This window comes from Phyllobates terribilis, unplaced genomic scaffold (assembly GCF_046119375.1).
Source record: "Phyllobates terribilis strain yellow unplaced genomic scaffold, ASM4611937v1 Scaffold_659__1_contigs__length_869699, whole genome shotgun sequence".
Lineage (NCBI taxonomy): Eukaryota > Metazoa > Chordata > Amphibia > Anura > Dendrobatidae > Phyllobates > Phyllobates terribilis.
This window is the reverse complement of record NW_027363419.1, coordinates 560,678-568,747: the sequence shown is the minus strand read 5'-3', so window position 1 is coordinate 568,747 and position 8,070 is coordinate 560,678.

Below are 8,070 nucleotides of genomic sequence, written 5' to 3'. Positions count from 1 at the left end.
GATGGCGCTCACTGACATATTAATAGCAATAGATTCACTAGGTACATTTTAGGAAAAAATGCACCTGCACCATATTATGGCCCAAAAATGGGGGTGAATGTTTAATTCCACTCCAAATAATCAATGTATAGCAATCAGACAAATAGGAATTTTTGGCAAAAAAGTTAAACACTTTATTAGACGATCATATAAAATACACACACATGATTAATAAAGGATGACAACCACACACCCATAACTGAGTGACATATGCATGAAATATCATTAATGTAAACCATATACAGTGCTCAAAAGTTTACATCACTCGGCAGAATTTTTCCTTTCTTGGCCTTGTTTCAGAGAATATGAATGATAACAAAAAACTTTTTCTCTACTCATGATTATTGGTTGGGTGAAGCCATTTATTGTCAAACTACTGTGATTTTTCTTTTTAAATCTTAATGACAACCAAAAACATCCAAATGACCCTGATCAAAAGTTCACATACCCCAGTTCTTAATACCGTGTATTGCCCCCTCTAACATCAATGACAGCTTGAAGTCTTTTGTGGTAGTTGTTGATGAGGTTCTTTTTTTTCTCAGATGGTAAAAAGCCTCCAGTTCCTGTAAATTCCTGGGCTGTCTAACATGAACTGCACGCTTGAGATCTCCCCAGAGTGGCTCAATGATATTGAGGTCAGGAGACTGAGATGGCCACTCCAGAACCTTCACTTTGTTTTGCTGTAGACAATGACAGGTCGACTTGGCCTTGTGTTTTGGATCGTTGTCATGTTGGAATTTCCAAGTAGGTCCCATGCGCAGCTTCCAGGCTGATGAGTGCAAATTTGCCTCCAGCTTTTGCTGATAACGTGCTGCATTCATCTTTCCTTCAACTTTTACCAAGTTTCCTGTGCCTTTGTAGCTCACACATCCCCAAGACATCAGCGATCCACCTCTGTGCTTTATTGTAGGAATGGTGTTCTTTTCATCATAGGCCTTGTTGACCTCTCTCCAAATGTAACGTTTATGGTTGTGGCCAAAAAGTTCAATTTTGGTCTCATCACTCCAAATTACCTTGTTCCAGAAGTTTTGAGGCTTCTCGCTGTGCTGTTTGCCGTATTGTAGGCCAGATACTTTGTGGCATTTGCGCAGTAATGGCTTTCTCCTGGCAACTCGACCATGCAGCCTATTCTTCTTCAAGAACCTCCTTATTGTGCATTTTGAAACAGCCACACCGCTAGTTTTCAGAGAGTGCTGAATTTCAGTTGATGTTATTTGTGGGTTTTTCTTTGCATCCTGAACAATTTTCCTGGCAGTTGTGGCCGCAATTTTTGTTGGTCTACCTGACCGTCTACCTACGCTTTTACAGAGCCCCTGATTTTCCATTTGTTAATTAAAATTTGAACGCTGCTGACTGGCATTATCAATTCCTTGGATATCTTTTTGTATCCCTTTCCTGTGTTATACAGTTCAACTACCTTTTCCCGTAGATCCATTGACAATTCTTATGCTTTCCCCATGACTCCAGAAACGTCAGTGGCTGGATGAAAGATGCAAGGGTCTGTCTGGATCCCAGAAACTCACTCAGCTTTTATGCACACTCACTGATTATAAGCAAACAAGTCACATGTGAGGATGTTACCTTTAGTAGCCATTCAAACCCATTTGTGTCAAATTCTGTGCATGTTATCAGGCCAAAATCACCAGGGTATGTGAACTTATGATCAGCGTCATTTGGATGTTTTTGGTTGTCATTAAGATTTAGAAAGAGAAAACACAGTAGTCTAACAATAAATGGCTTCACCCAACCAATAACCATGAGTGAAGAAATAGTTTTTTGTTCTCATTCATATTCTCAGAAACAAGGCCAAGAAAGGAAAAATTCTGCCATGGTATGTAAACTTTTGAGCACAACTGTTGGTCTCAATGGAAGAAAGTACAACAATAATTCTGTGGCGGTGAAGATATGTAGTGGGTGTGATCTATAGCATAATTGTAGATATCACTATGGACATATAGATTCCACACCCAGGAACACCCTTAATTGTAGTTATCAATTAGTCATACCCCTAATATTGCACTCTTACCCATATAGAGCCATGTATATTTCTGTGTTTGTCACTATAGATATTATCATTAATATGCCATAAATAAGAAACAATCTTAATATCCTTCTAATATCGCATAATGTGGTCTCTCCACTGTGCTGTATACAGTTAATACAATGCTCCTGTGCACCATCTTGTGGCCTTTTTTGAGTATTACGCTCCCACTATGCACAGTGTTCATTTCTCTCAACTATGAATGCTAGACTACTTTTGCAGATCGACCCGGCAGCACGCATGCACATCTGGTTCTTCGTCTCAACCCAGTTTGTGACACGGCCGGTCACGTGACACCAGTGTTGGCAAGCTCCTGGATGTCACCAGTTTGCGCATGCACCAATACACGCCGCGTCCCTCTCCTATTTGCTAGTGCTGCATTGTTATACTCCCTCTTCCTATAATGATGCCACCCCCTGATGAAGACATTGTCAAAATGCGTGTTCTGGTCAGCGCATCGCAAGGGAGCTCCTGCTGTGAACCAAGTATGTGCTAAACTAATTTTTTCCCATCCATCCTGAGTGTATGCTGACTATTTGACCATGCAATATATGGGAATATCTTTACCTTTTACTCCAATCTTGTATACTTGACCATTATTTAGTCACCATACACACTGTATCTTATGATTGCATCATTAATATTATATATGTATTTTTATACATATTTCCTTATATATATTTCTGATGATGGTTACGTTCAATATACTATATTTGTGATTTTCTACTAAGCACAGAGTCTCCTTTACATTTTCATATACACTATTTTTATTTATGATGTTTTCTGTTTTTTGTATGTCCACTACACCTTTCTACTTGATCAATACAGTTAATCTTTTATGACATTTATTTATGACTCGCTATATTGACTTAATTATTGTTTTTTTGTGTCCCTTCTATCCATTGCAAAAAATAGTATACAATTTATTAATTTTACTCACTTATATAGTGCCAGTAATTCCAAAGCGCTTTACAGATATTATCATCACTGTCCCCATTGGGGCTCACAATCTAAACTCTCTATTGGTCTGTCTTTGAAGTGTGGGAGGAAATCAAAGCACCCACGGGGAGAATATACAAACTGCTTGCAGATGTTGTCTTTTTAAGATATTTTACAATGCTATTAAGATATTTTATTTTTTAATTTATTAATAGTAATTTTATTTGTTATAAAATCGCTTTGTAGAAACATGTACATTTTACAACACTTGTGTATCATTTTTCCAGCCCACCCTCAATAAACAGGAAAAGGTGGAGAAAGAAAGCAGAAAAGGGAATGGGTTAAAAAAAAACTAGGGAGGGGAGAGGGCAGGAAGATTTGATGACTTTAATAGACTTATTATATACCAGTCAGGCGCATCCTTTTAGCATAAAAACATAAATAATGTGTACGTTAACAAATGTCTATATATGATGTGAACATTGTCTTACTGGTCAGGTCCCATAGAAACATCAAACATGAGGGGTATACCTGCCATAGAAGGAGCCTGTCTGCAGACAGACGGCATTAGCCTGCAGGCAGAGGAGTCATTTGTAGATAAATACTATATTAAACATGTGCAGCAATCTAATTGGAAGAGCGGCTGCAGGGAGAAAATAAAGTTACACTCTCCCTGCAGCCGCTCCCTTCCAGTCATCAGGGCTCGGACAGTGAAGAGTCAGTGATCTCTACACACTGAGTGCTCTGTAATCACATCCACCGCTCCGACATCCATAGAGCAGGATGTCAATGAGAAAGAAGGGGGAGATTACAGCTCGCTCACAGTGTAGTGATCGCTGACTGCTCACTGCCCGGTGCTGCCCAAGAACAGGAAACAAGCGGCTGCAGGGAGAATACAACTTCATTATTCCCCACTTCCAATTAGATGACCCACATTGTATAAAACAGCTTTTATCTGCAGATTTATATTTTTGCAGAGAGGTTTCTTTTAAGACTCTAAAGTTATAAATCTGTTATACAGCTCGTCCCAATCATATAATGTGAGCAGTTCTGTTCCCATCTCTGTGTATACACTGTGTAATGTGAATGTATTGTGCTCTGTGAACTGTATATGGGGCACAGAGAATGATACTTGCCACACGATGACCAGTAACGGATGATGTAATCCAGTCAATCCAGGAAAAATGAATAAAGGGGCAATGGGGGAGGGTACAAATGGGAAGGAAAGGGAAAAATATGACAAAACACTGCGCTTCTAAGGCTGAAAACTCTGCGGATGCTCCTTGTAGACAAGTCGCTGCGTCGCTCTCTCCCAACTGTCACCTGAGATACAAATGATAACATTACAGATGTCAGGAGCGACCAGTAACTGCCAATCACCTGCAGTCACATGACCTCCTCACTGCAGCCAGCACATTCCTCTTACATGGGAAACCTTCCAGTAAAGATTTAGCCGCGATTCACCAAGACCGGCCGTTCTCATGTCGGAACGTGCTGGTTTCTGGCCCTTAGTCTGACATTTATTGGTTAGACATTGTGCCTGCATGAGCTCCTGAGTCTGTTTTGGGCATTTGCAGTAACTGGGGCTAATACTGAGGTGATGGAGGTTTCCCTTTTGTCAAAGAATTATAGCAGAGTCTGGAGATTCATTAAATACAAACACTGTGGCCCGATTCATCATTTGTGATTTATTCAAGTCACTTTTCTTTTTTGTTTTGTGGCATTTACTAGTGTTTTTTTCATAAAATTCTTCAATATGGCATACGCGGTCAAGCACTGTCAGGAGGGGGGCTTATTGCAGAAGGGTCAGCAATTATAGACAGGGGCATAACTACAATAGGTGCAGGGGTTGCAATCACATCTGGACTCTAGAGCCTAGAGGGCCCAAAACGTCCCTTTGGTCTGTATGAAAAGACCAATACTATTAAAGACTTGCAATAATTGGGGGCCCTGTTGGAGCTTTTACATTGGGGCCCATGAGCTTCAAGTTACTCCACTGATTATAGGAAGTATTGAGAAAGTGCAAGTTCAGCGAAGGTTCCTGAGTGAGTTAAAAAAAGGCCGAGCCTTGAGGATCAGTCAGATTGTTTGCAGAGGTAACAGCTCTTATCTAGTGAGAAAGCAGGCGGCAGGGAAGCTCTTAAAGGAAATCTGTGAGGTTGAAGAACACTATTGACCTGCAGATAGATGGTTGATCTGTTTTTGGATTGCTTTACTAATGAATCAGAATTTTTTCTGAAACTCTGAGTGCCGGATTTTTTCTTCTTTGAGTACATGGAGTGTTATCATATTCTGGCACCATATTTTTATAAAGAGTGACGTACATCCTACTTACATATTATAGGTTTCAGGTATATGATGATGACATTGATCACGTTACTGTACTTGGACCGCATGACCCCTCACATGGGGGGGTTACACAATCTGAACTGCCCGGGCCCTGGCCACCCTTAATCCACCCCTGGTAGCTGTGTCTTTCATATAGAAATGTACTGAGTTTTGGCTAAACTTACAGTTAGTTTCTTGCAGTGTGTTGCCAGCACTGTGACCTTGGAGATTGGACGCACCATTCGCTAGTGATGAGCAGCTTTTTTCTTATGCACAATAAAATTGCATTAATTTTATTTATTTATTATACCTTGCTGATATAGCGCCATCATATTCCACAGCACTTTACATACATTATCATCGATGTCAGTTTATCTTTGGAGTGTGGGAGGAAACCGGAGAACCCGGAGGAAACCCACGCAAACCCGGGGAGAACATACAAACTCCTTGCAGATGCTGTCCTTGGTGGGATTTGCATGGCCAGTATAGCTCTGAATCGGCGTACACGACAGAGTGTTCAAGTTCCTGCCAATATCCAGCAACTTTGCACAGTCATTGATGAGAGGACCAACATTTCACAACCAACAACCTGATCAACTCTAAGCGAAGGAGATGTGTTTGCACCGCGTGAGGCAAATGGTGGTCACACCAGATACTGATTGGTTTTCTGAGATAATGACTTTTGTGTTTCCATTGGCTGTAAGCCATAATCATCAACATTAACAGAAATCAACACTTGAAATAGATCATTCTGTAATGACTCTATATAATGAGTTTCACTTTTTGTATTGAAGAACTGAAATGAATTAACTTTTTGATGATATTCTAATTTTGTGAAATGCACCTGTATATAAGAAGGAAGGATCCTGCTATAATTGAACTTTTGATATATTTTTTTGTCATTTTACATACAGTTTAAATAATTTAATATTTTGATAAACTAGACTTTTTTTGGACACGACAATACTAAGTAAATGTTTTTTTTATTTCAACTTTGTATTTTCTTAATTTTTAAATAGGGAAAAGAGGCATCTAAATGGTTGACGACAACGATCGGAGCTAGCTCCAGCCAAAGCTGTCAGAGAAAGATGCCGGCTCTGTATCGCATACTGGGCATCTGCCGCTTATGAAGGGCTCTCAGCTCCTCACCATTGCAGCCTATGGCTATGTGCCCACGATGCAGATTTTGTGCGTTTTTTGTGTGGTTTTTTTTTCCGTGTGGAAATGTAGCAGAAGCGCATTGCACATCTCAGGATTTTTTCTGCTCGGATTTTAGGTGTGGAAAAAAACGCAGCATGTCCATTCTTTATGCGTTTCAGCATGCGGATTTGCCTATACAATGCATTTGAAAAACGCATGGCAAATCCGCAAGTAAAAATGCTTCAAAAGCGCGTGTAAAATCAGCATGCGTTTTTACTGCCAAGGACATGCAGAAATGCTGCGGAAAATTTCTGCTTCATTTCTGCACTGTGGGCACATAGCCTATCACTGGGCTCTGAGGTTTAGTTGGTGCAGAAAGGGGCAGCAGCAGAAACCCACAATAACAAACATCAAGAGCAGCGGCAGAGAGTCACCACTGGACCTGTGGAGGGTGAGTAGAGCGCATTTTGCTTGTTTTTTAAATAAACTGCAGCTGGGGAACAGAGGTCTTCCAAATCTGGAATACCCATTTAACCTCTGGAAGCCTCGGGGGTAAACAAATAATTCTCAGAAAATCCTTTTCACCAAAAGTCCTGGCAGCACCCCAGGCAAAAACTATAGTACCCCATTATAATAGTCCGCCCGGCACCACTGGGCTCTGTCCTGCGTCGGATCTCTCAGGCTTTGGCTATAAACAGAAATGACAAAACTATGTCTTTTTTGGAAGCGGAAAATCCAATGAGATTTTCAGGAGGAATTTGCGTTGCTTTTTCTGTTTGTTTTGGGGTTCTTTTCTTGAAGCGTTATTGAAGTATTTTCTCCTTATGGTCTTTTGCAGCCTGTGACAGTGTCGAGTTTGGAGAAGATTCCATGAGAATCCGCCTCACAGAAGTGACGTTAATTATTATTATTTTTTATTTTGTGCAGTGAGGTTTTTAATGTTTAGTCAGAAAAACTCTCAAAATAATTCACAATATGAACAGCCGTGTGGATATTCCACAGCAATGAATATGAGGAGTAGTCAGAGTATCTGAAGCAGTTTTTTACGTGGATTTTGAAGCGGATCTGACACAATATCCATGTAGAAAACTGTGTGTGAACTTCGCTCAAGGTAGATAATAAAGAGGTTGTCTCCACGTTGATCTTCAGCACCCCGATCCCCATCCTCCCGACTTCTGGTTGCCCGGTTGCCGATGCTGTCCTGCTTGATTGACAGGTCAGACATGTGGCAATGTAGCATCGCTGAACCCAAATGGTGCACCCTCCGATGCTGACACATGAGGCATCTTTACCGCTGCAGCCCCGGAGAGTGCAGGGTACTAAATCCCGGCAGCCTCAAATCAGTGTGTACAAGCTCTATAGAAAACAGCTTGTAAGCGCTGCACTCCTAGCACAGCAGTGGCCGGTAACCTAGGCAACGAGCAGTAAACAAAACTAAAATTCCTCCTCTCCTTGAGAATGAAAAGGATTTTTTAAAAACAAGTAAATCACAAAGCTGCTGCTTTTTATAAACAATTCTTCCCATTGATGAGGTCACTTTTATTGGGCTGCTACTACTAGAGAACAAATGGCGTTTCCACCTG